At 44.8% G+C, this 24,667-nt stretch overlaps 1 protein-coding gene across 2 annotated transcripts in view; it reads right to left on the bottom strand.

Annotated features, from left to right (window-relative positions):
• CTDSPL2 (CTD small phosphatase like 2) overlaps window positions 1-18,828 on the bottom strand; it is an 896,843-nt gene extending 878,015 nt beyond the window's left edge. Inside the window, exon 1 of one of the 2 annotated variants that reach the window (XM_069624195.1) lies at window positions 18,395-18,828. The gene's annotated coding sequence lies outside the window, so the exon portion shown is untranslated. The remainder of the gene's footprint in view (window positions 1-18,394) is intronic. The other variant, XM_069624196.1, reaches the window with a different exon arrangement.
• Window positions 18,829-24,667: the final 5,839 nt, after the last annotated feature.

Genomic DNA, 24,667 nt, shown 5'->3' with positions numbered 1-24,667 from the left:
TGCAGCTGAAGAATTCGGTTCCTGGCAGTTCCTGCCGATCTCGCTGTTCCTGGGCCTCAGTCGTGGGGACAAGAGGGAGGGCGTTGGGAGACTTCTGCACTGCACTGGGACTGGTCAAAGCTGGCACTTGGCAAATCTTCAATTCCGGTAGCTGTAGTCAAGCACACAAACTGGTGTCCCTCTCCCTGTCTATTCGGTTTCCTGCACCACTCTTGAGGAAAATACAACCAGCTCCGAGAATGGTATACAGGTGGCTTACGAGTTGATTGGTCCCACCAACCCAGAGGGTGAAGTCGTCCTTGCAGGGCTTCTCTGTCGAGGTGAACTTGGCGATTCGGACCTGCAGCAGGGCTTCACCGGGCAAACCAACGGTCCAGGAGTTGCAGCAGCCCTCTTCAAGCTGGTCTTCAGTTCTTTCGTTCCAGTGGTCAACTCTGCCTTCCAAGCCAAGAGACTCACCTTTTATCCACTTTCCTCCCATTCATTCCAGCCTAGCTGCTACTTACCCAGCAGGGTGGCTTGATAGTTGGGAGGAACCTGTCCAATGGGGCTTAAGGAGTGATTAACCCTTACTATATTTATTAATGGATCAGGAGGCAGGTTATTTACTGGATGGTTGAATTCTGAATGATTGATGTGGTTCATTCCTCACAACTGTCTCCAGTGGTCGCTATATATTGGATAGCATTTACCTTTACATTCTTGGCAATTCATTTATTTTTATAGCTTTCCTATTTTTTTTCTAGATATAGCTACGAGTGAAGGAGGAAATATTTCAGTGTTTTAGCACAAAAAAAGTTAACTAAAGCAGAGCTAGGCGGAGAGAGGGTGTTAGTGGGGGGGGGGGTGTCAATAAACAGAGGTAAGAGGGAACTTAACAGTTCATATATTTGAAGACAAAAAAGAAACTTATGGTGGGCAGAGAAATGAGGCCAACAAGAGAAAAGTGGATTTATATTGGAGCTAAAAAAGGTATAGTGCTATTAAAAAGGAGAAGATGGATATTGGAGCTAAAAATAATACTAAGCGGAGAGAGTGAGAATAGGCCAAAAGGCCAAGAAAAAGTGAAGAGTAATCACGACATGAAAAAGTCAGCGTTGCACAAAGGTCTTAACAGCAGAAAAGGAACTGCAGAGGTGTGTGCTCTCGGACCCAGAATAATCATTTCTGCAAGGCAGGAATGGACGCTGAAGAACGAACATTGTTAAGCACACAGCCTGCAGTCTTCACAGACATTACTGCCATGGCAGGACCCGCTTCATTTTGAGTCCGCTAGTCTCGGATCTTCACTGGAGACACTAAACTATGACGGCTATCTGGCTTTCTCTTTCACAAACCACAAAAGTAACGACCATTTTCAAAATTACATATTTTAAATTCTGTTCGAGGATGCCAATTATAGTTTTGCAAAAAGAGCCCAGCAATACCACCGTTTTACTCCGGGGATGTTACTCCTTGCTAGGCGTTTGTTTTATGTTGTATGGTGCTAATGCAGCGGTGAAAAGTTAACAGGAATTGTAAAAAAGAAAATTAAAAAAAAGAAAATATTCTAAAATTTGTATCTGCTGGATCAAACTGTACCTATGCTCTCCTCAATCACAACCATGGCAGTTCTTGCATTTTAGAAAACCTTTCTAGGTCAACTACCGTAGGGTCGAAAATTAACTGCCATAGGACAAACATTGTCGTCAACTTAATAAAGCGTATTTTGGAAAAAGGGAAGAGTGAAACACTAGTGTACCGAGTGTAAGGTGAAGAGGATGTGTTCGCTTCAAGTGGAGAACATCAGGAGAAGCAGAAGCAAAATGATAATGCTTTTCAACAAGCATGTTTGCTTCTACAAAAAAAAAAAAAAAAGAGGCTACCAAGTTCCATGCTAACTTAGACAAGACTGCTTTATTAAGAGAAGGAAAGATTAACTAGAAGTGCTTTCTTTGGATATTAATCTCCATCAGAGCTTCATCCAGCCGTACAGATAGGGGATTATCTGCCACTTTAAAAAAAATCCAACACTCCAAAATAGAGTAATGAGTAAAAATACTCAACAAAAAAATAGAAAATGGACGCATAGTAGGCCGCCCCCCGCAACCCCGCCGCTTTGTTTTCACCCACACAGCTCTTTGGGTATATTTGGACCAGTCGTGCACAGCCACAGGAAGAAACTTACTGCCTGATATTAAAAGATACAAATTTACCTCTTAAGATACTAAGTGCAAAGAAATATGTATCACTAAAACTGACTCCGATTGAGAATGGGGCTTACGTTTATTGCCCAAAATATAATTTCTCAACTTTGAAGAATAGGGTACAAATACATCACTTCAAAATCTTATCTGAAGTATTGTCACCCCACACCTACTTCCTTAAAAAGGTCACTTTTGGTGGGGTCCTTGGTTTGTATAAGAGCCTCCACACGAAGCAAAAGCACAAACAAGCTTTCCATCTTGCCTTAAAAGGTGTAGGGACCTTGTTTAACGGGGGTAGGGTTATAAAAATAAATCGGTATTGTGCCAATGTACATTGAAAGGAAAAATAAACCTGCACGGTCTGCATTCAGTTAATTGCATATTGGTACATGTCATTCTGGGGATGTGCAACAGCACGAAATTGATACAGGAGCCTTCTTGTGCTAACAGTTGGGGCTCAGAATCATCAATATTGAGGTTTCTTCGATGGCTGGAGGCACGGACAGTCCTCTTAAGCATTTAAGAAAAAAAGGCAGAGCAAAGACAACTAAGAAAGCAAAGCACAAAAACAGTAAAGCACAGAAGGGGAAAAAAATAAAATAAACACTGCAAAGGCAGCTCCTGCAGACGATGAATGTGAAGAATAACGTCATACATAAGTGCTAGCATAAATAACACTTTGTTTTCTTTCAATGAAGCCCTATATGATTCTACAAAATGTTTAGAGCAACAAAAAACAAATAAAATGTTGTTGAGAGCTAGGATATTAGGAATAATTTGTCATCGCAGACCTGTGTAGAATTAATCGAAGATAGTGAAAGCAAGGAAAGCCTCATCTACCCCGGCTGGGAGAGGAACCCGTGGAGGTAGAATCAGTTCAAATTGAATCAGTACAATCCTAGAGGCTGATGACTACGGTAAGACTTAATGAAAAAAGCAATAGCATACTTACTCTGGAGTCAAACACGCTACCTGGAGTTGCTTACATCAGGGACACAAATCTCCAGAGATCTTAAACCAGCATGTAAAAAAACGGGTAGAAGGCAAGGGAATGTCAATAGTATTTAGGTAGAAAAGCGGTTACCAACAAAGGGTATGAAGTTATACGCTTCTAAACAGTTTAGTAGACAATGTATAGTGGGCAGCTTTCAAGAGATTCCTAGACAGTGAGTATTAACCACAGGTATGTGTTGCAAGTTTCTTTCCCTTCCGAGGACTAATGTTTTGCCCCAACTTACTTTAAGATAATCTGCGGTATGAACTATGATCTAACCAGATACAAAGGTTTTCGTGTGCTTGGGTTCGACGTCTTCACAAGAATAAGACAGTGAACTGAGGAAAAGTGGGGGGGGGGGGGGGGGGGGGGGTCAGAGAGAGAAAGGGCCCAGTGTTCAGGAGAAGGAAGATCCAAGATCTCTGCCCTGAATACCATGAGCATGCAAGGTATTCAAAGCTTTCTGGTAGAGTGCATAGAAGGATATTCTGTATGAACACAATGTCATGTTGTTAGGAAGCATGGTTTTATGAATCCCAGGGCTTGGATGGTTCTCAGATTTGTTTCGCACCCTGCAATCAATGGAGATGAGGGCTGGCCGAAAGGGGGATTGATAATTGCAGTTTCAAATTAAACATGAGCATGGGCTATTAAGATATTTACGACAGCAGGCAGGGCAACTTTAGTGCACTGGGTCGTTTGCCCACCAAAACCATGTTCACAGTAATTGTCTAGCCGTGGGACAAAGCCATCTCTCAACATCTAAGGTTAAGTACTTTCCACACAGGAAATTAGCTACAGATAGAATTATTTTAGTAGTATATTTAAAAGAAAAACGTTTTGCACAAAAATAAATACCTCAAGTCCAGTTAAAACAAATAAAAACACAACCAAACATGAAGAACCAGGGTGCATTACTTGTGCCAGTGGGTTTTAGTGATGCGCATATGGGGCAAAACTCTTGCGTTTACAGGATCTGTTGGCATGGCCAGCTCTACAATATGCTATTTTCCCCCCAATCGCTCAAAGTTTTCATGGAATTCCTCACTGGTGGATGATCTGTATGTGATCAATAGATGGCGTTTCCTGTGCTACCCACAAAAGAGTCCATACAGGAAGTCACCCACACAAGATAACCCACCAGGAATAGTGACTTGGATGATGGCAGTAAGGTAGGGTATGGCACAGATGGGAGGTAATTGGAAGTCGGAAAAACGTATGTTTGTGTAGGGGGCTCAGGAGTTGGATTCCCCCACCTCCTTGAAGAGAAGAGAAACCGCAGGAAAGGAGGAGATGAGTGCTGCCAAAAAGCAGTCTTTTTTAGAAGCGAGTTTGATTGGGCAGGAAAGAGACCCCAAACTGGTTAAACAGAGCGGCCTTCATGATCATGCTTTTAGTGTGGAGGGCATGGTTGAGTTTTATCACTGGCTAGTACAAGAAGTACAAGTAAAATTAAATATAAAGATTCAAATTGTATGGTCAAAGAACAAAGAAAATATATAATGGTTGTACAATCCAGGCCATTTTTCTAGGATAGTTTATTTTTTTTTATTGGATCAAGAGAATAGCTGGACCCAATGGAAAATTCAAACGCAAGAGATTGTGGCCCTAAATATCATGTGCTAAGAGCAATTAAAAAAAAAAAAGGGAGATTAAAGCAGTCACAATAGAATTAAATAGTAATTGGGCTTTTTGGCTCACGCCCGAATAGAGCCAAGCAGAAGAAAATCCATGGGCAAAAAATAAAATTTACCAACAATGTAATCTGCTGCCATGAAATGATAGCAACAGTTTATACAAATAAGCATGTTTGGGCTCCAATTTAAGATAATAATTTTCAAAGTGAACCAGGGGTAAATGATATTTCTCCATTTACATGGAAAGCTCGAGACACATTCCTTCTAATTCAGAGTTAAACTAGCACAGCTTTGACACGTTAGCCATATGGTGTGGTAAAATGTTGACTGTGGACAGCCTAAAATTGTACAGAAAGTGAAAATATCCTGTGTGACTAACCTGGATGGCAAACACTGTTAAACACTAGACGTATAAACGGGTAGAGATTTACAATCTACACTTTCCCAATATCACAAATTCAGAGATTCTGGACTAAATCCCTGGTATTCCCCATTTTTGAGGAGGGACAACGCTCCGACGCTCGCAATTATCAGCCAAGTGCCATGCATGCGGTTTTAGCACGGTTCTTGTATCCTGCCTGCCGTCCCAACTGGATTCAGAAAAGGCATTGGAACTATTGTGAATGCTTCGGGGTACTAAACATCTTTAACACGAAGGCAATGTCGAGCTAAGCTTGGTCAAATGCATTCAACCTGGCTGGCTTACATGGACATATGAGGTGCATGAATCTGATCGGCCTGCCTCCTCCTCTAAAGACATTTTGGCAGCTCAAACTAAAAAACAAAAAAGGTGTTTTCTACGCCATTTGAAAAATAGGAGTGACAAACGGTTGGCCATAAATTGGAAGTGGTACAACACTTACTCTAGCTGGGAGTTCGGTTGTCTTTGCATAGAGAAGCTGCTTATACTAATTGAAAAATACTGACAAAAAGTGCCTCTGCTATTTGCATCGATTTAAGGTTTCAATTGTAAATATGGAGCAGTTTCCCTTACACCTGCAACTAATAGACATCAAAGACACAAATAGTTCCATATGGAAATGAGACAAGGTAGATTCTTCCTAAGCCGCTAAGACCCAGTCTTCCGGACAATTCTGAAAAACTATGTTGGGCATGCCGATAGAAACTCCCATTCAAGCCAGCAGAGCAAACATTGGCCTGGTATCCTTGGCACAAAAAAGGCGGACCTATTTGTAAAACTGTTTTGCATGAGGTAAGACCTTACTGAATATTATTTAAAAAGTCTGAAAACTGGGCAAAATCACTTAATAAATCAATGCACTTTGGAATGTGAAAAATGTAGTTAAGAAATTGTGACCTGCTGAATAATTTAACCAGAAACGTAAAGCAGGGGGGGGGGGGACATTTCAAGTTGCAAACCAGTCAGCCATAAAGTCACCCGCCACCTCAATTTCTAATTCTACACATACACTCAGCCCATCATTTCTTACCCACCAAGAGTCAAGCAGTGGCGAGTGCACATTTTGTGCCCTGCTGAAAATCAAATAAAAAGCATACACGAGATTTTAGGCACACAGCGAAGATACACAGCATAATAAAGTACACCCAGAATAGAGATAGTGCGAGTGTGCATTCATTTTTCACCAGAAAGAAACAACGTACTTCTTTCTGAAGTTTTGATTAAAGGTAGAAGAAACATTACATTTTAGGATTGAGGGGAAAAAAACTTAGCAATGGTTTCTTAGAATGGGTAAACGCGACGATCAAATAGAAAGACTTCTTTGGCTGTTCACATACACTAATTAGAAAGCATTCTGGTCAATGTGTACATTATTTGGAAATTCTGGGAACTGAAAGTTTTGGTTACGGATACTAAATGCACAGAACATTTATCCCATACACGTTGCGAAGCAATATTTGTATTTTTTTCTTTCAAGATGGTTTACTGTATGTGTTGCATATTGTGAGGTTTTATTTTATATTTTTGTAGAAAGTTTACTAATGAACCATTGCACAATAAAAAAAATAGATAGTTTTCAGGTTATAAAGTTGAAAACTGGACCAAACAAAAGATGACGACTAGGGGGGCCAGTTCGCAAAAAAAGAAAGGGGGGAAATAATGAGAAATGTGACTAGACTTGGTGCAATCATAATGGGGATTTTGTAGTGAACAAAAAATGCAGTCTTGGGCGAGTAATCCGTCTTTATCCAAGGCAACGCTGTGGTTTGGCATCCAATTCGCTCAGACCCCATTTTTATGTTGGTTCCTTCACTCGTCTTTCAGTTTGATTTGCCATTATACTAGGACACAAACTGGGAATCTCAGTATTGGCCCAGTAGGAGAAACAGGGGAGAGGTGGGGGGAGGGGGGGTGAAATTAGAAGAGAATCGTTTATTTGCCTTCTAAAAGGAAAAAGGTTGACCATTCTCCGTACAGTCTCAGGGAGGTAATTTCAGAATATGGCAGCCCAGACTTAAAAGAACCTTCTCAGGACCTACATCTCCATTGTTCGGCATTCCTATGAACTATTTAAAGATATAAAAACCAGTTTTTTTACTCGCATAAGGAATTTGATCTAAAGTCTCAGATAAACCAACGTGAGGCTCCTCTCGTAGAACCTTACATCAAGCAACACTTTACAAAAACGGTTGGTTCTTCAATTAACGAAAGTATTGATTACTGTAACCAACTCCCTTTACCTAGGCATCCCCAATCAATTAGACCACATGCAAAAAAAAATTCAACTCCCTCATGCCAGATATTACTCCTTTACGCCAATCTTTACAGTGGTTACCTGTGACATTTTCTTTCAAGGCCCTTTGTGTCTCGTTTTAAATGCATCCAGGGCAAGCACCAGTTAAATTACACACAAAAAACAAAAGTGAACCCCAGTTATCTAAAAACAAACCTTTGAAGTGAGGTTGAAAAGAACCTCATGAAAAACACCAGACTTTCCAGCTAGGCTAAATGGTTGAGAACTATACGAATTAGCCCTGAAGAGGACCTGTAATAGGGTGAAACAGGTGTCGGTTGTACTAGCACAGTGTGCTCTTTTGAATAAAACAATTTTCTGTTAAGAGTAAACATTTTGCAATGATTATTGAAATCAGTAAAAATGTTGCAAGTGGCCGGGTAGGATATTCTAGTCCTGCATAAAGATACTCCCCCGCCTCCGCTACTGCATCAAATGCTTGATGAGGTCAAGAGGAGGATGATGGGGGTACTGCATGGTTTCATGGGAGTGGCGGGAGACTTCAATGAAGTGATTACACCATCCTTAGATCGTTGGAGGGGTGTTGCTGTGGAGGGAATGCGGCTGAGTGTAGGTACTAAGCTGACCTTCTTGGACGGAATGGGGTTAGCGCATCTATGGAGGGAGGGCGGTCGCAAAAAAAGGAATTCTCTTCTCAGCTAAATAATTGAGGCTGGAAATCATACACCGAGGGACGAATGGAGACTAGGTGTCAACCAGGCACCGGACAAGGGAGTTGAAGGAGAAAACTGAGCAGTGCAGCCTTAGTAAAGACTTGGTAGAGTCGAAAAAAGTGCTGTGGGAAGCATATAAGGCAGTACTACGAAGGAGAGCCGTAGCTAAAGTGACAGCCAAACGAAGGGAGGGAAGAGATTAATGGTGGAAGCAGAGGTTAGGGTGCTTAACTTGGGAGGACCAGATGAGGCAGTCCCACTCAGGAGGTGGAAAGCGAACTTCGGAAGGTGCAGGAAGAGGATAAAATCAGGTCCCTTGAACAAGCAACAGTGAACTGGTGGTACAAGGGGGCCCACATACACGAATTGAGGGACAAGACCGGGAAGCTTTCAGCATGGTTGGCACGGAGGGAGGACATTAATAGTCTTGCATAAAATCGAGCAGGGGGGCAGACTGGCGACATGACGAGGGAGCAGGGAGAAAAAGTAAGTGCTTTTGCCGTGTTCTACCAGCAGCTGTATGCTAAGCATCTTACTAGAGGGGGTGGGGGACTTTCTGGAGCAGGGGGAGCCGACAATTATCGAGAGCGCAGAGAATGGCCCTGGAGGGGGAGCTACATGTAGAAGAGTTACAGAAGGCGAGGGGACAATTGGGAAGATGTAAGGCATCCGGGCCGAATAGTTTCCCACTTGAACTTGGCTGAAACTGAAGGAAGGCATCTCAGGGTCGCTGTGAGAAATGCTTAAGTAGCAGAAGGAAAAAAAGGTGAACTCCCGCCAGATCTCAGACGCTTTGATAGTAGTGATGCCAAAGGAGTAACTAGTCATACAAACCAATATCCCTAGCAAACAGAGCCCAAAATCCTTGCCACAGTATTGGTGAACAGGTTGGGTACGATCATAGCAGAAATGGTGAGGGGAAACCAGTCCAGATTCATCTGGAACAGAACCACTAGATTGAATATTAGGCGTCTCCACCTGGTCTTGGAGGGAGCAAAGAGGCTGCAACGTCTGACAGACATTTTGGCGTTGGACGCTCAAAAAGCCTTTGACGAGACCCGATCTGACTTCAGTGCTGGGAAGGATGGGCTTCAGGGAAAACGTTATAAGTGGATTCAAGTGTTGTATAATGGGGTAACGGCCCCGGAATGGGTAAACAAAACTGCGGAAAGATTTGCATTGCAAAGAGGCACCAGGCAGGGGTGCCCACTTCCCTTCCCCTCCCATGCTGTTTGCCCTGACCCTCTGGCAGCTGCCGGAGTTGATCAGAGTTTGTTAGGGTTCAAGTGGCCAGGAGGTAGGGAAGAACAGATTTTTTTGTACGTGGACATCTTGTATGTGACCAACCCGGAAGTCTCAATACCAAGAACAACTTGATAGGGTTAACCAAATTTTGAAGGAGTTCCTCTGGGTGAAGAAGACACCTACAGTCAAGCTGGAGAACTGTACGGTTGGGGGGGGGGGGATGTCTAGGCTTCCCGCATTTGAGACTACTGCTGGACAACACCACCGGCCATAGCGAATTGGTGGGCGTATCGCACAGGTAGAAGAGAGTTTGGTGGATACGGAGCTGGAGTTGATGGGGGTCTTGTCTGGGAGGCCGAACGGGCAGAGGCCCTGCCACTCACAGCAGAGGTGGGCAGGGTTTGGGCACAGTCACCTGGGATGGGGAAGGAGGAAGCCAACACTGGCGGCTAGGATTTGGGGGGAGGGAGGGGGGGGAGAACCGGTGCATCGAGGAGATTCAACACAGGCACGCAATTTCAACTGATCGGGCTGAAAATGTCCCCCCAACCAAATTTTGGCTGAGCGGCGGGGCTTCTGTGCCCTTTAACAGTGCCCGTTAACAGTTTAAATGGCCAGGAGCACGCTTCTGGGCCCATTTTCTTTCTTCCAAGGCAAATCTACCATCTGGTTGGCTCGGATGATCAAGCACTGCCCAATATCCCCAGAGTCAGAACCTCCGCACCCCCACTCCAACTCCCAATATGCTGCTATAAGGATTTACATGTTGTCATGATGCTTTACTGTAAAATGTGTGTATTTTGCAAGTAAACTACGGGAAAGTATTACTGTAGGTCTTGACACCCAAAACTTAAATATTTGTTCCAAGTAATGTGTGGAAAAAGGTGGCCGTGCCCAAATTGAAATAGTGGGTTAAAATCCCTGCTTCGCTGTTTAGCGCAAGTGTGTGATCCCGGGCAAACAATGTAATCTCACCCTGACAAACTGCAAAAATTGGAGTGCTTATAAGTGATTAAGTTAACAACCTTACAATAAGTGTAGGGATTCATTGGTGTACCCTGGTGCTCCTCTGCTAGTGGCTCAAATACGGTCACATAGAATTGCATTTTTGCTGCACTGGCCCTCCCCCAGTCTCATAACACTATTTGACAAGCAGGCAGTCACCAGACGGTCAGTCCACCAGAGATTCTAGTACAGTGGATTAAGGGCCCGATTCATGAATTATTTGCACGGCTCAAAGTGAGTTTGTGCTGCTGAAAAGTGACTTTGCACTGCCGACAGACCGTGATTCATGAAGTGTGCAAAGTAGATTTTTGCTGGGCAAAGTCAGTGCAAGGTCATTTTGGCAGTACATCATTAACCTGCCTTTGAACTGCAAAAATATACTTTGCACAGTTCCATGAATCGGGGTCTGTTCGGCAGTGCAAAGTCACTGAACCGTGAAAAGAATTCCATTTATCGGGCCCCAACTGTGGTAGAACCAACATTACATTCGCTTCCAGCCACTAGTTGCTTGGCCCGTCCATAGTACTGCCCCACACTGCAATGCCGTTATGCTTTGATAGTGAGTCTTTCATTGCACACCATCTGTCATTTTCACACGTTTTAGGACCATCAGGATATGCAAGAAGTGGGTGTTTCAGACTTAAAGGAGAGTTAACCGATTGTAACATTGAAGCTGCACTAGAATAGTCTCATTACAATAAGTAATGAAGTTAGATGCCCCTACACAAGTAAGTTTGCCACTCCTCCACATTCTCTGAAGGTAGCGCCTCTCCCAACATTTGAAGGGTTAGCCCGGCACTTGCATTTTGTTAGGTAGAGGGGTGAGGGAAGCCTTTCCCCGAAACTGGCGGTGCTCACATTTTACTGTGTTTGTTCAGAAAAATATACTTGAACAAACGCAGTAAAACTTTAAAGCTGCTACCTTCAAGAAAGACGTCCATCGCCTCTGCATATTGCGCTTTAAAATACACTTTGATAGTCGGTCCCCACAGCAGACCATGGGGAGGTGGTTAAGGGGAGGGGGTGAGGGAGCCTCCAATCTTGCCCGCCTATTTTCAGAAGTGTCCCCTCCCATCACCACTTAAGCCCCCCTGCACCTCAAATGTAAGTTTCTTTTAACCCCCGATTCAACACCTGAGGTGGGATATGGCGTGAAAGGCCAAAGTGATACAGGTGATGGGGAGACCTTGTGACTACAGAGGGGGTTAGGTAGTTTCAGGAGTCAAGGGGAAAGTGGGGACTGCCCAGGCATGACAATTACAAATACCTGCAGCTCAGGCAGGCCTTAAGTTGCAGAGGTATTGGGATTGAGTCCGACGGGAAATGGGGATCTGGGAGAGGCAGATACACTGGGAGCCCAAAGGGACATTGCTGGGGGAATTCATGAACGTAGTGTGTATGATGGCGAAATAGGCAATAGTGGAAAAATGGATGAGCCGGGGCACTGCAACAATCTGTGCATGGGTAACGAGGGTGGATGTTATAGAAAGATGGGATCGGGTAGTTACAAACACAGGGGATGTCCACAGAAATCTAAAAATAAAAATGTGGGGACATTGTTGACGAGTACAAAGCTGTTGGAGAGGAAGGGTGAGTGCTGGGAGGGACTGGGGTGCGGACGAAGACCCATGATCAGGAATGTTGAAGTTGATGTATTTATGCAAAACTCCATGTTGGGACCTTTCTATGCCCGTTATGCAAAAAGTTGATAAAAAAATATGGGGGGAAAAAACAAGCAATTTGTATGAATACAACCAACCCAAAGGAGAGTTGAAACACCTGAAGTTGTTGCAATATCACGCGTGAAAAGGCAATCCAAACCTCGTTTGTATTCTGTCACGTATAGCTGTGCAATGATACCAGAATGCAGAGAAACACTCAGCATAGGACGAATTTCTTACACCTGAGCGGCATGGGGTCAGGGAATATATATCTCTGCTACACACCCACCATATAGACTAATGGGGCGTTTGTGGGCAAGGTGCTCAAAAGTGGTCAGTATTTGATATGTCAAACTGCTTTGCTGTACATGCATTTTGGGAATCGCCAAGCTAAAATCCCACAATGCAAAACGCTGTTAAATGTACAGCCAGGAGTGGATGGGGAGTGTCAGACATGTTATGGGACCACTGCTCTGCGTTTTGGAATGTACACCCCACTCCCCACCTAGCTCACCAATTTCAAGTTAACCATTCGTGGCATCCAGGCCCACATCAACCTTAAAGCATGCCATTTCTAGGTCTTTATTTCTATTGGGAACATAAAACTTCATTAGTCAGACCATCCAGGAAAATGCATGAAATTGAACATTTTGAAATATAACAAAGCAAAGTTTGAACCACAAAAATGTTATTTACTGCACCATTTTTGCTTCACATGTTCTATTGACGGGAGGGTGCTAGGGAGCCACACAGCCAACATTTTTTTTTTTTAAAAAAGGCTGTGAAGTTTAGCTAGCCTGCCTGTCATTTGTACCTTTTTATGTAGCTAATGCAGTCTGAGAAGTCCTCGGCTTGAAAGAGCAGTGTTTGGCTTGCTCTATTGTGCAAGCCTATTTTAGATTAACTCAGTCCCTGCCCCTCCCAACTCGCACCTTATGCTCTCCAGTTTCTCCTGCAATCTACAGTCCTTAATTTTGTTCTCAACCCTCAAACTTTTCTCAGTCTATCATGCTCTCTCCCCATACTCCCAATTTGCAGCGTGCTCCCTACCTCTGGCCTACGACCCTCTCCCTTTCCGAGCCACCACTCCCACCTCTGCTTTCTGACCCCCACACATCTACTTTCTGGCCCACTGATCGCTTTGCTTTTTGTCCCACTACTGCCTCTCTGGCGCATCTTCTCCCCATGAATTTTTACAATGTTGGCTTGGTGAGTTATCATGGCAGACGTTCTTACACCACTGAGATATTCCAAGGATTCACTGGCTTAAAATAAATGTTAGGAATGTTTTTTTTACAGATTCTTGTAAGACTAATAACATTTTCAGTAATTAAAAAATAAATGATCAGTGTCATCCATTGACCTGGCAAGAGGGTTGATGCGCATCAGAGCAGCGTGACAGTCGCTGGCTCTAATATTGTTAGTATCAGCTCAGCTTTTTTTATCTTTTCTGGGCCAAAAAAGTATGACAGTTTATTGAAATGTCACTTTAGCCTTGTATAATTTTATTAATGCAGATTGCATTTAAAAAACGAATATAGGTTTATTTAAAAAATGACCTGCCAGCATGAGGTGTTACTCTCCTATTGCTATTTTACTACAGTTTTCAAATCTATAAAAGTGGCGTGTCAAGGCGGTGGGGGCACTACAATATGGGCACGGCTTCAAGTCGGTTTTTTGCTTCAAACAAAAGGTGGCAACCCTTGTTGAGACAGATGGGGAAATGGATCTGGATGATGTCATGGATGTATAGAGGAGCATACAAGACATCTGTAAGAGGTCAGTACAAATTGCACGGATCAAGTTGCTGCAGAGGTGGCAGTACTATCTTCTGAAGTAATCTAAAATGTACCTTGTGGTCAGCCCTTTAGGTTGGATGAAACGTGGTCATGGGGTCACCTACTGGCATATGTAATGGTCATGATATGATAAGTCAATAATAATGCACCTGTACACAAGTGTTTCTAGGTGTGACAAGGGAAAGAAGACATAGGGAGGACAAAACAAACGATCTTACTAGGCCTTGTGTCATTCAGATCATGCAAGTGTGAGAACGAGAAGTGCAAGGGAGAGGGGCAAACAGGGCACCAATGCTCTGAGTAGTGCAAGGAGAACAAGGGACTGTATGTTTACAGTTACAGACCCCAAGTGTGTGGTAGGCCCGGAGGCAGTGCAAGCGTGATCAAGAAAGAGCCTGGTGCCCAGTGAGACTCTGGGGGTAGCCAAGCAACCAGTTAATACAGCAGACAGGTAGGTCAGCAGGGGAGGGAGAGAAAGCAGAGAAGAAGGACCGTTTTGAGCTGCTTCTGAACTTCTGGTCGTCCAGCTTAAACTCGAGAGTCAGGGAGGCCATTCCAGAGGGAGGCACCTGCAGAGGAGAGAGATCAACCCCCGCCCGCTGCCTGGAAGAGCGTTTAACCCTGAGAGAGTTGGAGGTAGTTGAGCAAAGGGCTCGACAAGGAAGGTATTTTGGAAGAGAGCATTGGATGTAGCGAAGGCCCTGGCCCCAGAAAGCCTTGTGAACAATGCAACAGGTCTTGAACTTTATCCTTGCAGCCACCAAGAGCCAATTGAGAGATACCGTCCCTGGGCTTGAGGCCAAGGATTTTCCACGTAATGCATCAATGTACAGATTAGAAAGAGGACCTGGGGTGGATTAGGGAGCTGGATGGAATTCAGCATGCAGCCTAACATATACTGGTGCAATTTGGTTTAGAGGGAGGGGGGGGTTGGAGGACTGTTATAAATTGCTCACTTCTCCTTGGTCCCGGCCATGCTCGACAGTTGCTTGGAAGAGAGAACTTAAAAGAAAGGGAACGTGCTGCTAAGACCGAGCAGATATGGTACACGATGTGCAGGATTCAGAGGTCACCATTTTGTAAAAGTATGCTAGAGGGGGGGGAACGGCAGGTGCCTGCAGAATGTTGCAACCTTCGGGTGTGATCTTGACATGGTCAGCACTGAGCATGCGTCCCTCCTGCATTGATAAGGGCTGATGATAATGCTCCAATTCAAGATCTTTGCGGCATTGGGTACTTTAACTTATGATGTCAATGTGGGTCTCCATTGGTTTATCTTTTCATCTATTGAGTCGTCAGTCAACATGGGAGATTGGGGGGGGGGGGAACAGGAGTGGCTTTTTTTTTTAAATGCATTGGACTGAAATATGATCTTTGAATTGCTACTGCATGAAAAGGCCCACTCATTGGACTAAGGACGAGTGTAAAGTTCTGGTACATATAAAGGACTGTCAGTGGGGGTGTTTTTAATACAGGGTGAAGTCTCTTTAGCTGAGCGAGCCAATGAGGAAAGATTAACTTAGGTTTGGTCTGGAATGACAAAACCCAGGAGAAGGTTTTGAAACTTGTCACAGCTTCTTTGCAGGAGGATGGTGACAATTATGCCCGCATATGTTTATCGGTGTAAATGTGCTAACATTTGCTTGGATAATTCACATTCGCCACCTCAGGTATTTAATTCAATTGCACAATGTTTGACGGCTGATGGCACCTCCCTTTTCTCGCTACAACTTTAAATTACGATCAAGATTAATTACAATCTTTGAAAGATGGTTTCCAGATAATTGAGACCTTGCCTCTAAAGAGGACGAATCCACAAGAACTTAAATAACTGGAGACAAGATTGGGTAAATACGTTGGATCAATGCAAGAGATCAAGGCTTTTGTGAACTTTTTGATTACAAACCTATCGACTGCCAACATAAACAAAATTTCCCGAGCTCTCTTAGAGAACGCTACTAAAGATGCACCAAAATATATTACCAACAAGAGAATTGCTGCGCACAAGAAGCAATTGGGATGTGAAATTAAGATGTCAGTTTTGTAATAATCAAGGAGACCTGGAAACAATCAAATATATTCTAGTAGATGTACACTTTTGGCTGAAAGGGCTTGGGGCTTAAATGGCTTTATAAAAACAGAATATAGAATATTGACACCAGACACATAGTGGGCAATAATGTTTAGCAGCCATAACTAGTCTTTCCCTCACAGTGGAAAAATGTTTACAAATTCTCTTAGCTTAACGTAATATTGAAGAAATGTAGTACAAATTGATGGTCTTACACATTTCATGAATTGGATATATGTATTTTAAGGATATCTTTAGGAAATGCATTAATGTTTTCTATTATGGGGATTTTATATGTAGCCAAAACTTATGCAATATGAATTTCTAATGATGTATCTATGGTGTACTTGGTGATTGTAAAATAGCATGCGGATACGGTGTGCCAAATTCAGTTAATGTAGGCCACAGAATGACAAATAGATGTCCACACTCAAGTACAGTTATCTTGGGACACTAATCTAACTGCATGGCATTGGTTTCCTGAAGCTTAGGTGGCGTCATTGTTTCTTCTAAGGAAAGGCTGTGGAGCCCGACTATTTTTGGAAGTCAATATCCACCCCACCAAGTGACTGAAGAACAAACAATTTACATCGAATGGGCTGGTATGGTTTGACCAGTAGTAGTAATGCACTGGGTTGGTGTACAAAGGCCGTTCTCAACAAAAAGGTTTCATCTTCCCCCAGACAACCAGCCCAAAAATTGCCAACAGATCTAGGCTGAGTTGCTATTAGTATTTATAATGTAATACAAAAAGTCTGTGTAGCAAGGAAAACTGATTAAAGCAAAGACATTTTCCTGTACAAATCAACTCATTAAAATAGATATCAGTGGCTCTCAGTATACTCGATGAGTAAACATGGGTAGTGTCAATTTAGATAAGTTGCACAATACACAGAGCAACATTTAATCATCTAGAACCAAAAGAAACGAGTACGCGAACATATTGCAGCAGTGCAGGTGTCTTTTCCTCAGAGCAGTTGGGGGTTTTGCGACCGAGGCACTTGTTTGCCTTAAAGCAAGCTATAAAGCGTGCGTAGCCAACCGGTCAACCTCAACATGTTTTGCCCATAATTCGTCAAGCTGGAGTTGTGGGCCAAAAATACGGCTTCTGGTGAGCTCATGGGCATGTGTCAAGGACAGTCGAATTTCGTGCAAAATAAATCCACATCATACAAGAAACGTAATTAAGTGGGCCTGCCTGTGCAAAGACGGACTGGAATGGGACGAAAACGTCAAACCGATTTTGCTCGGTGGTTACTGTTCAACTGATTAACTGAGCCCGATAGTCACACTGCTGTAAAGTTTTACTTCTAACTGGTAGGAATTAAAGCGAGGCACATACAAGTACATGTTGAGTTCCAATATCAAACCTAGACCAGAACGAACACAGAAGAAATCGACAACATTTAAACCCCCACTTTGACAACCAATCCAAAATGCTGAACACACATGCGAAACCAATTACAAACAGAGCTTCAAGCTTGGAGGCTATGAAAATGTCATCCATAAACAAAATAAAACTAATTCCGCATCAGATGAACATAACCAAAACAGCAGTTATAAAAAGGCATACGGCGACAGTTACAAATAAAAAGCACTAGGGCAATGTAGGAAAAGACATGATAACCGGTAGGCTTACGGACCTTTTATTCCTGCATTGGAACCAACATGAAAAGGGCGGACTGGAGAGGCATGTACACACAGAAGTGGCAGTGACAAAAGCAATGCGCGTGCCGGAGACTGAAAAGGTGACTCAGGGAGGGGGGTGTGACCAAGGAAGTTGTGAGGCATATGGCCCCGCAAACACAAATGGGATGCAGTTTGTGGGAGATGAAACGCTGGGGAGCCCGAAATGTGTGGGTGGTAGGCAGCTCAGGTGGGAGCTAGTCGTGCCCCGCCCCCCGTGTGGGACATGTCACTTCCATTTAGAGCGAACTCTGCGTTTGGAAAAAAAAGGGGGGCTGCTCTACAACCACAATGAACGATCTGCAAAATAATGTTTCCACTGCCACGCACCAGCCCTATTGTACCCCCCGGTTCTCCAGGTGTACAGCCCCTCACTACAACAGCTCACATGGTTCTGTCTTTCATTCGCGACTGTAGTGGTCTCTCGCCCTTTAAAGGCCTTTTGCCCCCACTCCCGTGTATGGGTTAGTATGCCCAATACCGAGAAGAATGGGTCTAGCCATTAGAAAAATACACCTGCCATTCACCTCCCGTGCATTACCCTATATCCACCTTGCCCTGCACAATCCGGCGTTGCTCGAAGTCGCCCCCGTACCTCTTGTCTGCTACCCCTCTGCAGGGCCCTCACCTAGTGCCTGTGGTACACCACCCCATGGTCAAGCCCTCACCCGCGACCCCTCCTTCCTCCGCTGTTCTGGACTTTCGCCATCTCGGTCGCTTACCTGGCGCTGCTCCGGGCGCCCGCCGCTTCTCTGCTCTCTGCTGTTCCTACGGCCGCTACAGCCTGGGCGCCATTTCCCGCCTACCAAGTAGCAACACCACACGCCGGGACCCGGATGGACAGCAGCGCGCAAGTGCGGGAGCAGGGAGGCGGGACTTCGGGGGTGGGGCAAAGCAAGACGTAACAGGCACGCAATGGGAGGCGCGGTTTGATAGGTTTGGGGCAGACCGTGAAGTAGAGGGAAAGCCAAGAGACAGGGACAGAAGCAAATTGCCATGCATGTGCCTTCCCAAGCCATACTGATTCATTGACCTTGATTTCAAGCGTTGCCAAAGCTGTGTTATACATCTCGTTTTTCGTCACATTAATACATACGTATTGCACGTGATCCTAGAGTGTGGCTGCATGTCTCTGCTCTCTTGGTTGTCTTAAATTGTGGCACTGATGATATGGGCGGATAGAACGGCCCATAAACACACCAGTGGACCAATTACGGCACAGAGGCCGGTCAAACAGAGGAGGAGGCAGGGCTTGGGACTAGAACCACTGCCTTGACCGCGAAGAGGGCGGAGGCTGGGAACTGAGTGAAGACTATTAACAACACAGGGGGCTGGATGTGGGAGTACGAAACAGCTAGTTTGCCCCGAGAAGTCTGCTAGGAAGGGTGTAGCCAAACTGCTGGGGGGTGGGGGCTCTGAAAAAGAGGGGCGGAGTTTATAGCTTCGACGGGCGGTGCCTCGAAAACCAAAACAAGATCCGAAGACTAGTGAGGAAGCAGTTTAAAGAGGCATGCACGTGGTGTCGGGGGTTCTTTGGGTAAGTATGTCAAGGGGTCTGAAGGGCCAATGGACATAGGATCTCTGAAGAGAATAGATCAGCAGGTTGTCCTTGCTTGGACCCATCTTCGTCCAAGACATGTCAACATCTATCGTGCATGTTCAAGAGAGCACACTCTAAGCAAACCACCATCCCCCAAAAACATTCCCCGATTACTTACCCGTAATCTTCAATAATTTTATTATTAGTTTTATTGGTTAACTATTTGCCCATTTATTTTGTTTATTAAGTGTTTATCATAGTGTGGTCTCACGTGCCAGAGAGTGGCCGGTCACGTGACACAGGGAACCAGGACGTTTAAAAAAAATAAAGAGACCGGAACTGGCGTCATGAGGCTAGTCCGGGTTTGAGCACCATAACGAGCAGTCGTGTTTCTGTATGTGCAGCGCATAGCTCTCAACCATTTGTCTCGCAAAGGCGGGTGAAATCACCCGATTTTGTTTTTGGCGGGTGAGACGCCCATTGGAATGAATGGGCGTGCAGGAGGCTTGGCTGGGGGAGTCAGCCCTTTGCAAGGCGGGTGACACCCGCCAAAAGCGGGTGAGTTGAGAACTATGGCAGCGACAAGCTCCGCCACATAATTTAGGCCTAGTGAACGCAGCGGTAATCTCTGACTGATGTTATAGTTGTCAGGAATTGGAGATTGTGGAAGCGCTGGCGGCTATGATCAGCGCGCGCTCCAGTCCTCATCCAAGATGGCCGCCGTACCTTTAAGAGGCTGGCTCCTCCCACAAACCGATGCGTTGTATCTGTTAGTCTACGCTCGGTTCGTGTGGTGGAGTTTCTTCTGTGGATCCCTCCGTGCCTACAGTGAACTTGCTGACCGCCTTGTATCCAACCTTAGTTTCTCTCCCTCCTTCCTGCCCGTGCCTCGTTTGTCTGTTTGTTCCGTTTTGCTCTCCGCCTTATCTGTTCTTTTTCCTTCTACTCACAGTGTTTCGGCGCCGCCTGGTTCTGTGCCTTTGCCCCTTGTTAGACTTTCTTAGCTCCCGTTCCTCTTGCTAACTTAGCCTTTCCATTTTTTGCACTTGTGTCACTCTAGTGTTGCATCTTTCTCTGCGCAGCCTTTCCTTTAGTATTTCATTTTTAATTGTTGGCGCCGGTATTCCAATACTTCCACCGGCGCTGCCTTGCCTTTCACTTGTTGTGTCCCTGTTGCTCTGACTACACCCTGGGAACCTTTTTCTCTTGCATTATTGGACTATATCCGTATACCTTTCTATTTCCTTTCAGTCCCCCTTTCACAACCTGCTCAGGATAATTCTTTTCGTCCTAATCCCATTTATTTCCTTCTTCTGTCTCTTATCACGTGGTGTTGCCTTTTCTTCTTATAATCTTTTTCTCATTTCAGCATTCTATTTGGAGAACTTCTAGTGTTCTCTTCTATTTATACTCCCTGTAGTCTGGACAGTTGTGGAATCAGACATCTATACTACCGGCATTCCTTTTTGTTGTGGAGCAAACGACGCCTTCATTGTCGATTGAGAGGAACCGACTGTCCACCTTCTGAACCCATTCGGAAACAGGGTTTTTTCTGCATTCGTGCTTTTTCCCTGGAAAATTAGGACTGGCCCTCTGGGGATCCCCGAGGTCAGGGTTACATCTCTGCCAAGGTGGCCTCCGGAGGGGCCATACCCTACCTACACGATAAGAAGGTCCAAACTCCAAAGGACAGAACTCCCTCAAGGAGAAGGGATCAGAAGAAGATAGAGGCCAATCCTAAAGAATCCTTCTCAGAAGAATCAGGTGAGGAGTTGGGGGAGGAAGCCTCGGTTCTTGACAATAGTATACATCACACTGGCGACGAGAATCATAAGAGCCCGCGTGCAATCGATGCCGTATCATCCAACAAGAAAAGTGAATCTGAGGGGAGAGACCCATCAACTAACGGCAGAGCCGTGCATTAACACGCACGTTTACAGAGCCTTGTTTTCGCACCTCCAACGTTCTGTGACACGCTCAGTTCTATACAAAGAAGCAGAGCTTCATTTCAGCAACCCCAATGATCTGAAGCATTTAACAAGAACGGAAAAAAAGCACAGATCAACGTTTTCAAACTACAATGTTGGAAAGCACATGGGAAGCACAGATACAGACATTAACAAAGCTTCAAAATATCATTGACCAAAGAGTCTGAGGGGAAACTGCTAAGAGACATTTGTAAACACCCCAAAACACCAACCCCGGATATTGGTGAGTGAAATCAAGCCAGCCTGGGCCCACAATTATTTTTATGCTAAGAAGAAACACACATTTCTTCTACTCAACATTGGAGCGGTAGCACTACACCTGTTCAACACAATCCCAGAACGTGGAGATGCAGACAATTACGATGCTGCAAAGAACGCCCTCACCAACATGTTCAAGGCCGAACTCAATTCAGACTATGAACGTTTTCATTTCTGCATGGATAGACAGCGTGAAAATGAGACAGTGGACAAATTCCATGCACGCCTACGTGAAATGGCGGTCAGCTGTGAATTCCTTAACAAAGAGTTCGCCATCCGTCTTCAAATCATAAATGGAATTTCGTCTGAGAAACTGAGGAGGGCCATCCTGTCGGAGAGGAACATAAGCCTGTCCCGAATCTTAGAAATGGCGCGCCTTTGCGAACAAACAGTTGGCCAAGTGGCAGTAATTGAAGCGGCAAACCAAAAACTCCTGCTCGACAACCCAAAGCCAATGGAAGACGTTGCTGGCATATCGTGACACCAAAACAACCGAGAACGGGGTGAGCGAAGAGGAAACACTACAAAGACCGAAAAGTCACAAGGGAGAGACAAGACATGCAAATGGTGCGGAGGTCCGTGGCATAAGGGGGAGTCCTGCTCTGCATGGGGATCGACATGCTGCAAGTGCAATTGCCTCAACCACTATGCAGCTGTCTGCCTAAACCCACCAAACAGAAGCGATCGAGAACAAACATCATTAAACTCCCCATGACATGGTCCCGGATTCATCCGGTGTTCCACGTCTCTCAATTGAAACCAGATGTCCGGAGTACATTTCATCCTAAGGTTTTGATTCGTCCTCCTCCGGTACAAGGATCTTCAGGATCGGAATACGAAGTATCCGGTATTTGTGATTCTCGACTCCACCATGGGAGAGTTCAATATCTTGTGGACTGGAAGGGGTACTCCCCTTCAGATCGAACTTGGGAATCGCACAATGCAGTTCATGCCCCATGACTAGTTCAAACATTTCATCTAAAGCATCCGAACAAACCAGGGGGCGAGATTTTTAGGAGGGGGCATACTGTGATAAATGCTATCTATAAAATAGTGCAATACGAGGATACCACTGCACCGGGTCCTCTTCCTCCTTACAACATGGAGGAGTTTCAGTTTGCCGGCAGCGGACTAGTGTTCTCAACAACTGCCGACGTGCTGGGAGTCCCGCCTCCTGACGCGCGCAACGCTTATCTGGATACACGGACGGCAATCCAGTGCGTTGCTACTCTCCAGCGAGACCAGCCACGCTCTGTGAGTTCGTCTCTTTATCTCCTTATTTCCTAAAAACTCTTTAGAACCATTTGGTTACTAGGTCAAGGGACTCCCCGTTTGTGGTCATCATCGATCTGTGTCTTCTATTAATTTCTTAGCGTGGGGCTGGGAAAAGGAAAGATCGTCCACAGCGACATTCACTTTCACGGCGTCACGGAGACGCCGCTCCTGACAATCAGCACACAGCAATCGGATAGGTCCCATCGATAGTCTAGTATTCCAGCTCTCTCTCTAATTAAGGCAGCGGGAGAATAAAGGTAGAATTTCCATTTGATCATTATTCCTTCTATACCTCCAGATGTCAGATTGCTAATTCAATCTCTGGGGATTGCGCCTGCTTCGCCTCTGATTACTGCAAACTTCCAGAACAGACCTCTTCACCTCTTCCTTTTCTAAGGGTAACGTTGGTCCCAAATTAGTCTCTGTAAGATTTTCGCATCAGGGATCTTGTACCATCAGTTTTTGAAAGCACTCTGTTCCTTGTTCTCTGTTGCAGTCCCATGACAGAATTCCTCTAGCATCTTTCCTCAAAGACCACATCCTCCGTTATTTGGAGACTTCTGATTCGTACCTCAGGGTAAGCCACGACTTTCAGTTTGAGCTCCCACTTTGTTCCTTCCTAGTTAGGGTAGCTCCCTCTTTAGTGAATCCTATTTCACCTCTGATATTGTTCTTTAATCCTAATTAGCACTTACGAACCTGGTGAACAACCTTGCCCTCATTGAGAGAAAACCCATTCAGAACAGACGAGGAAAGCTGTTGACTGGAACCTCGAACTCTAGCAGCTCTTCCCTACAAAGGGTTTTTTTCCCCTTTCGGGGGGTTTTCCCTGGAGGTCCCACCGTGGGCTGAATCATTCAGTTCTTGTCAGCGGAGGGGCTTCTAGGTATTTCCCCATTTTATTCCTGCTCAGAGGATAGCTGCGCAAGAGAAGAATTCAGGTGGGTGAATCCAACTCATTGTTTGAACCTTGTCAAAACGAATGTAGTACTAATTATTACACCAGGCTTTTCCCTGGCACGTGACATCACCCTCCGGTTACAGCATCACATTAATGTAATTGCGACACATTGCAGCAGTAAAACAATACAACTTAACTGAACTCAAACAAGACAAACATTCCTAAAAAATAGCCGGGCTTGCTTACAAGGTGGGTTCAAGTAATTGATCATTTCAGAGTGGGGTACCATTTTGGGCACAGCCATTATGATAGCCCGGGTTGAGATAGCTGTGGCCACCTAAGGGGGTCTAGGATTGTGAGGTTGCCATACACTCATTTACAAAAAGCAAATTAACTGTTGAGCTACATTCAGAGTGGTTTGTCATCCGATGGATGAAGCATTATTGTGGTGAGCATCTTCCAGGCCTTGAAAGTGGTAGCCTGATTGTCCAGGCCACGCTTTCGTTTCAGCATCACACCAAAATTCAAACTGCCAGCACCATTTCTCATGTTGCAGCTCTTTTTAAGCCTCCATGGCATAGCTAATCATCTTTTCACAAGTATACATGCGAGGTGCATGAATTTGGTAATATGTTTGTATTTGCTTGGCCTAGAGTATGCACCCAGTAAACATTCAAGTGGGTTCTCGTGATATCTACTAATACCAGCTTTCATACAGGCATGCTCAATTTGGCACCAGAAACCCTGCACTTTCATGCAATTCCAGAACATGAGCACATTGATTTGGACCAGTCTAAATCTTGTATTCCGGGACACATTTTTAGTAAATCTCAGCGCCTGTTCCCATTGTTGGTCAGTAATCTCTGAGCCGACATCGGTCTCCCAGCTCACCTTCAGTTTGGTGTTTCTAATGACAGTCCCGGTCAGCAAACATTCATACAGTCAAGACACAGATATCCAGCCGTCTTCAAGAATATACATCACAGTCATGAGCGCGGTCTCCTCCAACTCAGCAGGCCACACATTCAATTTG

This window comes from Ambystoma mexicanum, chromosome 11 (genome assembly GCF_040938575.1).
Source record: "Ambystoma mexicanum isolate Mex_15411 chromosome 11, UKY_AmexF1_1, whole genome shotgun sequence".
NCBI lineage: Eukaryota > Metazoa > Chordata > Amphibia > Caudata > Ambystomatidae > Ambystoma > Ambystoma mexicanum.
The sequence above is the reverse complement of the archived record's forward strand: the minus strand, read 5'-3'. Positions and strand labels throughout refer to the sequence as shown.